At 44.0% G+C, this 7,417-nt stretch overlaps 1 long non-coding RNA gene across 1 annotated transcript; it reads left to right on the forward strand.

The window, feature by feature from the left end:
* Positions 1-248: 248 nt before the first annotated feature.
* LOC103676473 lies at positions 249-3,987 on the forward strand. The gene is made up of 3 exons (XR_572141.1): positions 249-505; positions 2,471-2,544; positions 3,816-3,987. It is a non-coding gene; the product is annotated as an uncharacterized LOC103676473 (long non-coding RNA).
* Positions 3,988-7,417: the final 3,430 nt, after the last annotated feature.

The following is a 7,417-nucleotide window of genomic DNA, read 5'->3' on the forward strand; positions in this document are numbered from 1 at the left end:
CTGCTTTTCATGGGCCAGTGCCTGCTCAGCCACAGGAAAATTCTACAACGGTCACCACCATTGCCTGGGTCCGCCCTACTTCCGGCTGCTCCCACGAGGGAGCTGAGTTATTTTTGCAGAGTCCTTCTCCCTAGAGAAACCTCCTCCCCAACTCTGTGCCTCACTTTGCGACAGGGCGCCTCAAAGCAGCTCCGCGCATGCCCAGTGTCTAAGTCCCCGGCCGCCAGACTAGCGCGTCTAGTGTGAAAGCTGTTTTCCAGTTTCTCCGCACACTTCTCCGGTCTCGTTCCCCTTCCTCACTTCCAACGAGCTTCTCCTGCCTTTTATGGTATATGGAAAACGGAAGCCATGAAACTCGAGATCTTTACGGTGATAAACTAAGGCTTCTGTCTACCTGAATGGGCTGTGTCTCCAACAGCTAACACACACGGAGCGCGTGTGCCAGGCGCTGCCCTCAGTGTCTCTCATACAACAGCTCATTTAGCTTTCGCAACAGAACCAGGAGGTAGGCCTTATTGTTATCTCTTTTTATAGATAAGGAAACCTAAGGTAGAAAGATGTAAGTCATCCGGCTGGGAAGTGGTGGTCCGTGATAAACACCATGCTTTACTGCGTCTCAGATAATAGGATATGTGTGTATCTGGAGTATTCTCTGTCCTAATAAATCTCAGCCAGCAGGTCGTACCAGAGTTCTTGAGAGAGGTAATACCATCCCCTTGGTCCTGGGGAAGTAACTGAAGCACGGCAAGATTAACCTCAAAGTCAGCCTGCCCCATGCGAGGCGAGCGGGACTCAGTGGGGCATGTCCGTTCTCCAAAGCTGAGGTCTTTGGGGTGCGTCCACCGCTTCCGTTCCAAAAGCAGATCCTTCGATGCTCCTACTATTGCACGCTGTTTGGCGTAGACTTGCAGCTGAAGGACCAGTCTACTTGGACAGTAGACTTGCCGCTGAAGGACTGGCTTTGAGACCTCACTTTATGCCTGATTTGCTGTGCACCTTCGGGCGAGTGCCTCAGCCTTCTGGTTCTCATTTGGCAAATGGACATTTGTTCATTTGCCAGAGGCAAAGGAGAGAGAAATTGTATAGTGTTAGGAAAGTGGATTCTGGAGTCCAACTCCCTGGACTTAAATCCTGGTCTGGCACTTGTAAGAAGAGCTGGTACCCTTGTAGGTCACCGAATTCTCTCAAGCCTCAGTTTCTTCTTTTGTAAACGGAGGGTGATGTGAATGCAGCAGACGGAGGTCAAGCCCTCAGCTCCAGTGCTTAGTCAGCAACGGACAAAGGGCAGCTAGTTTTGTTAATTCAACCTCCATTCTTGGGGGCCTGCTACATGTTAGGCTCTGCATCCAGAACACTTGCCAAGACAAACGAGGACACAGTCCTGTCCCATCAGCCCCTCTACCTCTCGAGAGGGCTGACATAATTAGTGGAGATAGTATTTTATGCAGTGTGGAGCTGCATGGGTGTGGGTCAAAGTTTTCACTGTTTCACAGGGCTGTGGGTCCAATGCAAACGTGGAGTGGAGTGGCATAGAAAGAATGTACTAGAAGGAGCACTGCATGGCTGGCCAGTAAGATCCTGTGGCCTAGGCAAGTCACTTCTTTTCCTTGCCTCTAAGATGATGGGTTGTACAAGAAACACTTCTGGGGTCTTTTTCAGCTATAATCAGTTTTGATGTTGTACATTCACCCAAATAGGGTCTTTGGATGAATCTCTAACATGAATTATTATTATTATAATTTTTGAAGGGTTGCTTTTCTGTTCATGCAGAGGATTGCACAGGGGCCCAGGAATCGGAGGTTTCTCACTGGTGGGTTGCAGTAAACTAGGGTTTTGCTTTGTGTTCGTTGGTACGTGACCTGATCTTGGGAGAGGGGACTTAGCCTTGCCTCGAATTTTTCTTACTTTTCAAAAGATGGGCTCATTAATCCTTTTTGTTATTCCCAATCATGTCTTCCAAGCAATTAATGAGGCTCTAACACCCCAAGGGCTCAAGGTTTTAGAAGCTTGCCCTAGTGTTCTCCACAGGGAAGCTGTTTTGGGCCTCAGAACACTACCCAGTTCGTCTGCTCCAACACACCCATAGCCTCAAGCGCTACTTGGCAGTCTTCTGGCCCTTGGATCTTAATCTGCTGATCCATGCTCTGCTCTGTGAGCCTAGGGGGGCTGCGGGGCTGGCTCTGAGGGCCTAGATGTGGGAGTCCACATGGCAGGATCCCTGGGAAGCTCCTTTCTCTCCTTTTTCCTTTCTCATTTCCCATCTTTCCATTTCTCTGTGTGCCTTTCTCCCTTCTCCACTCCTTTTTATAGTCAAATTGTTTGGTTTCACATCCATAAATATGAAACATCTGTGGAGGAACAGTGGAATAGTGCTTTTCTCTGTCCCCAGAGGGTCTGAATTATGAGGTATCTTCTTTCCTGTATATTCTAATTTCTCCTCTTTCTTTCTTTCTTTTTTTTAAATCTACAGAGTATAAGGAATACAGGCACCAAAGTCAGAGACCTTCATTCTGAGTTCTGAGAGTTGTGTGCTGTGTGACCCTGGTAAGTTACTTAACCTCTCTGAACCTTACTTTTCTCAGACGACGCCTACACTAACTCACATTGTGGTGATTACTTTCTAACTTGCCCTCTTCCAAGCCACTTTTCTAGGGCAGGTAGATGGAGTTTTATAAAATGTAAAGCAGATCTTTTCATTGCCCTGTTCAGTATCCACCTGTGGCTTCCCAAAGCATTTGGAATAAATTCCAAGCTCCTTGTCTAGGTCTGTGAAGGCTTGCAAGGCCTTACTCTGCACTAGGTGGTTCTCATTCACTAGGCTTCCCCTGCCACATAATTACTGCCCCAGGGCCCTTGCATATGCCATTCTTCCATTCAGGATAGCTTCTCTCTATTCTTTACCTAGAAGATCCTTCTGATTCCCAAGTCTTAATTTGAATGTCATTTCCTGAAATAGACCTTCCTTGACTCCCTCCCCAATCTAATTTGGGGCTTATGGTTACATTCTTTTAGAAATTTATCTATCTCTTAGATGCCTAACAAAAAATTCACAATCTTAACCTTTTTTTTTTTTTTAATTTAGAGAGGGGTGGGGAGGAGTGGAGGGAGAGGAAGAGAATCTCAAGTAACCCTGCTGAGCGCGGAGCCTGATGCAGGGCTCGATCCTGAGATCGTAAGATCATGACCTGAGCCAAAATCAAGAGCCACCCAGGTGCCCCAGCATCTTAACCACTTTTAAGTGTGCATTTCAGTGGCATTAAATACATTCACACTGTTGTGCAGCCCTCGCCATCATCCATCTCCAGAAATTTTTCGTCTTCTAAAATGGAGACTTTATACTCATTAAACAATGACTCACCATTCCCATTTACCCCCCAGCCCCTGACAACCACCATTATACTTTTTGTCTCTAAGAATTTGACAGCTCTATTCTCATATAAGTTGAGTCATACAGTGGTGGTCCTTATGTGACTGGCTTATTTTAATTAGCATAATGTCTTCAAGGTTCATCCATTTTGCAGCATTTTTCAGAGTTTCCTTCCTTTTTAAAGCTGAATGATGTTGGACTGTATGTGTAGACCACTTGCTTTATCCGTTCATTCATGGGTGGATTCTTGCATTGCTTTCATCTCTTGGCTATTGTGGATACTGCTTTGAACATGACTACTTGGTTCTATTCTTTTATAGCACCTTGTACTTTTCCTTCAGATCTTGTGCATTTATTCATTTATATTCGTAGTATTCTGGTAAACTTTAAGCTATGTGAAAGCAGGAACCGTTACCTATTTTTTTACTATGGCATATCACTTTCACAGTGTCTGGCATGCAGTATTATGACGGAGAACTCCAGAGCTAGCTTGTTTGTGTGCAGATCCTACCTCTACCACTTAATTGCTGTGTAACTGTAAGCAAATGACTGAACCTCTCTGTGCCTCAGTTTCAATGGGAATAAAGAGAGTACTTGCCTCCTCGGGTTATTGGAGGGAATATGTGTAAAGGTTTTATTTATTTATTTTTTTTAAGATTTTTTTATTATTATTTATTTATGTGACAGAGAGACAGCCAGCGAGAGAGGGAACACAGCAGGGGAGTGGGAGAGGAAGAAGCAGGCTCCCAGCAGAGGAGCCTGATGTGGGGCTCGATCCCGGAACGCCAGGATCACGCCCTGAGCCAAAGGCAGACGCTTAACGACTGCGCTACCCAGGCGCCCCATGTGTAAAGGTTTTAGATGAGAGCCTGACCTATAGCAAATGTTCAATAAATGTGCACCATTATTATCATAGTTGATGCTCAAATATTTATAGATCAGTATGTGAAACAAATGAGATGGCCCTGGAGACGAATTTGTCTGTTTCCCTCCTCACCTCTGTCTTTCATATGCATCCTCATCTTCCTGCTCTTCACACTACGAGCAGATGCTAATGGAAGGTAATTTTCCGACATCTCCGATGCTCATTAGTATGCCGTTAGCAGGGCCTCTCTCTGAAGCCAGGGTTCTCAGCCTCCCTGCACATTAGAATGACCTGGGGAGCTTTAAAAAAAATCCTGATGCCTAGATTGCCTCTACACCAGTTAAATAAATAACTGGGGGTTAAGTCCCAGGCTTCAGTATTTTTAAAGCTCCCTGGGTTGTTGTAATGTGTAGCCAAGGCTGAGAACCGCTGATCTAGAGCCCGAGCAAAGCCGGGAGGTACCACCGGAGGGCTGGATGCATGGGCTCAGCTGTTGAGAATCTAAGCACCCCTGACTTGGGGGGACGCTTCTATAGTCTTAAAGAGGAGATCTGTCATTCACAAAAGAACCACACATGGCTGATAGTCATATGAAAACCCTTTCAACCTTACTAGAAAATCAAAGAAAGGCAGATTAACAACTGGGGTGAGTATTCATTTGCTTCTCCTCAAATTGGTACAGATTAAAAAAACCACAATAATACCTAATATTTAAGGTTATGAGGAAGTGGGCCCTATCACACACTGCCGGTGACTGTATAGTTGGGACAGTCCGTCTGAAGGACACCGTGGCCTTAAATATCAAAACCTTTACAGGTTTCTATATCTTAGACCCAGCAGTTACCTAGCTGGGAAATTATCCTGAGGAAATACCTAGCTGGGAAATATCCTGCCCACAGATATTGACAAACGTTTATCTGTGAGAATGACCATTGCTTCATTCTATGCGATGGAAATATCAATATCCATTCAGTGGTATTGGTTTACTAGATTATGCGGCCTCTACCCCATCATAGAGTGCTGACTAGTATAGGTTGAGTCTGTGCACTTCGGATTCAGAACACTTGGATTTGCTTTCTGGGTTTGCTGTTCATTAGCAAATAGCAAACCTGACTGTGCCTCGGTTTCTTCATCTCATTAAAAGAATAATAACATCACATGCTCGGTAGTGTGAGAATTAGATAACAGTCTATATGGAGTGGGTAGGACAAGGTCTGGCACACAGGAAGCCGTTGATGTCAATGTATGTTAGCTGTTTATCAGTGGTAGTTACGTGTTAGTCATTAAGTCAATTCTGTGGGATTAAATGGCATGGCAAATATTTATGATATAACACATTTCCTAGATTTCTGAGATGCCTATTTAACAAATTTGACATCTCTGTCATTGGAATGCCTCTGACAGTTGACAGTGTCTTATAATTGCCAGAGGCCTGGCTGTAGCCAAAATGCAGCTCTTCATTGCCTATGTACAGGCAAATCTCAAAAGTGCCAGTGTTAGAACTGGCAGAATGGATGTTAGGGGTGGGGGTGGAAGAAAATCGTGGTGATAACACTGCAGCATTCTTTTAACCCCCAGCAACGAAATGGGTGGATGTGATGAATCAAAGAAAAATAAAAAATAGGCTAGGTCTATATAATTGTATAGCGGGTTAAAGAACCCAGAATCAATGTGTCTTGGATTCTTGTAAGAAATGCAATGCTACCAATGTTTTTGATGCCACAGAGCATGAAAATGTTTGGGAAAACACTGACATTGATAACTGAGACAAAAAGTCACATAGGCAAGTTGAACTCCAAATGAAAAATGTCAGGAATAACTATTTTCCTTTTTATATGTGTGCAAAGGTAATATGTAACAATCTAAGTCTGTATGAGCCCTTTCAGTAAATTATGAAGTGATTGCAAGTGATATGTATTCCGTCACAGTTAATAGACAGCACTGCTATTTCTTAGTGATCCATAAAATAATGGCATGTCTTAGCATTGATGGTGTTTCAGAAATAATGAAACGTAGTGCTAAGTGGCAAGAGATGTAGGTCACAGAACAGTATATGTAGCATCTGTGATATCTTAAGATACATGCAAGTGCCCGTATACCTGTTGTGGATGGTGCTGTTAGAGCATTTGGATGGAAATTATTAAATGGTAAATTGGTGATATTCAACTGAAGTATAGGAGATACGTCACTCATCTGTTTATTTAATAAACCTTTCTTGAGTGGCGACTCTGAGCTGGTTCCTGTGCTGGTTCTAGGGCTTATCGAGATGAAACATATCACATCTGCCAGGAAGGAGTTGGATCCCAGTGGGAAACAGCCAGAAGTCAACATGCAGTTATAAGCCAGTGGTAGATGTGCCACCACCCAGGTAATCACAAGAGGAAGGTCTTGGACGTGGCAGTTTTGGGGGTCATTTGCAGAGAGAAAAGAGCTAAAGCTGTGGGAGGGGATAATGTTATCAAAGAGTGATGGGCTTTGCCCAATCCTTTGAAAAACACTTGTGTTTAGGGACTGAGCGGGGGAGAGAAGGATAAGGGGCTAACATTTGCTGGGACCCTTCTAGTGCCAAGTGTCATGCTGTTGATGACACGTTATCCCATTTAATGCTCACAACTCACGAGGAAGAACTACTGGTTCTTTATTTTGTAAATGGGAAAACCGAGCCCCTCAGAGTTTAAGAAATGTGCTGAAGGATGTTGCTTAAATTTTGTCTTTTCCGTGAGACCTTCCCTGATCATCCTTTTTAGAATTGCATCTCGCCCCTGCCTCCACGACACCCCATCCACTTTCCCTTCTGTTTCAGGGAAGAGAGCATTTCTCACTATATGATGTATTGAATTATTTCAATTATTTATTGTTTGCAATCTGTTTCTCCTGCTAAAACTCCAATGAAGGGCAGGGATTGTTTTTTTCCTCTGTTTTGTTTAATTGTAGAATACCTACCACTTAGAACAGCATTCTATCACATAGTAGGGCCTCAATATTTTCTTTCTTTTTTTAAGATTTATTTAATTTAATTAAATAATTAGTGTGGGGGGGAGGGGCAGAGGGAGAGAATCTCAAGCAGACTTCCTGCTGAGCAGGGAGCCTGCTGCAGAACTTGATCCCATGACCCATGAGAGATCATGGCCTGGGCCAAAACTAAGAGTTGGATGCCTAACCGACTGAGCCACCCAAGTGCACCA

The sequence above is a fragment of the Ursus maritimus genome, unplaced genomic scaffold (assembly GCF_017311325.1).
Source record: "Ursus maritimus isolate PB19 unplaced genomic scaffold, ASM1731132v1 scaffold_21, whole genome shotgun sequence".
Classification (NCBI taxonomy): Eukaryota; Metazoa; Chordata; class Mammalia; order Carnivora; family Ursidae; genus Ursus; species Ursus maritimus.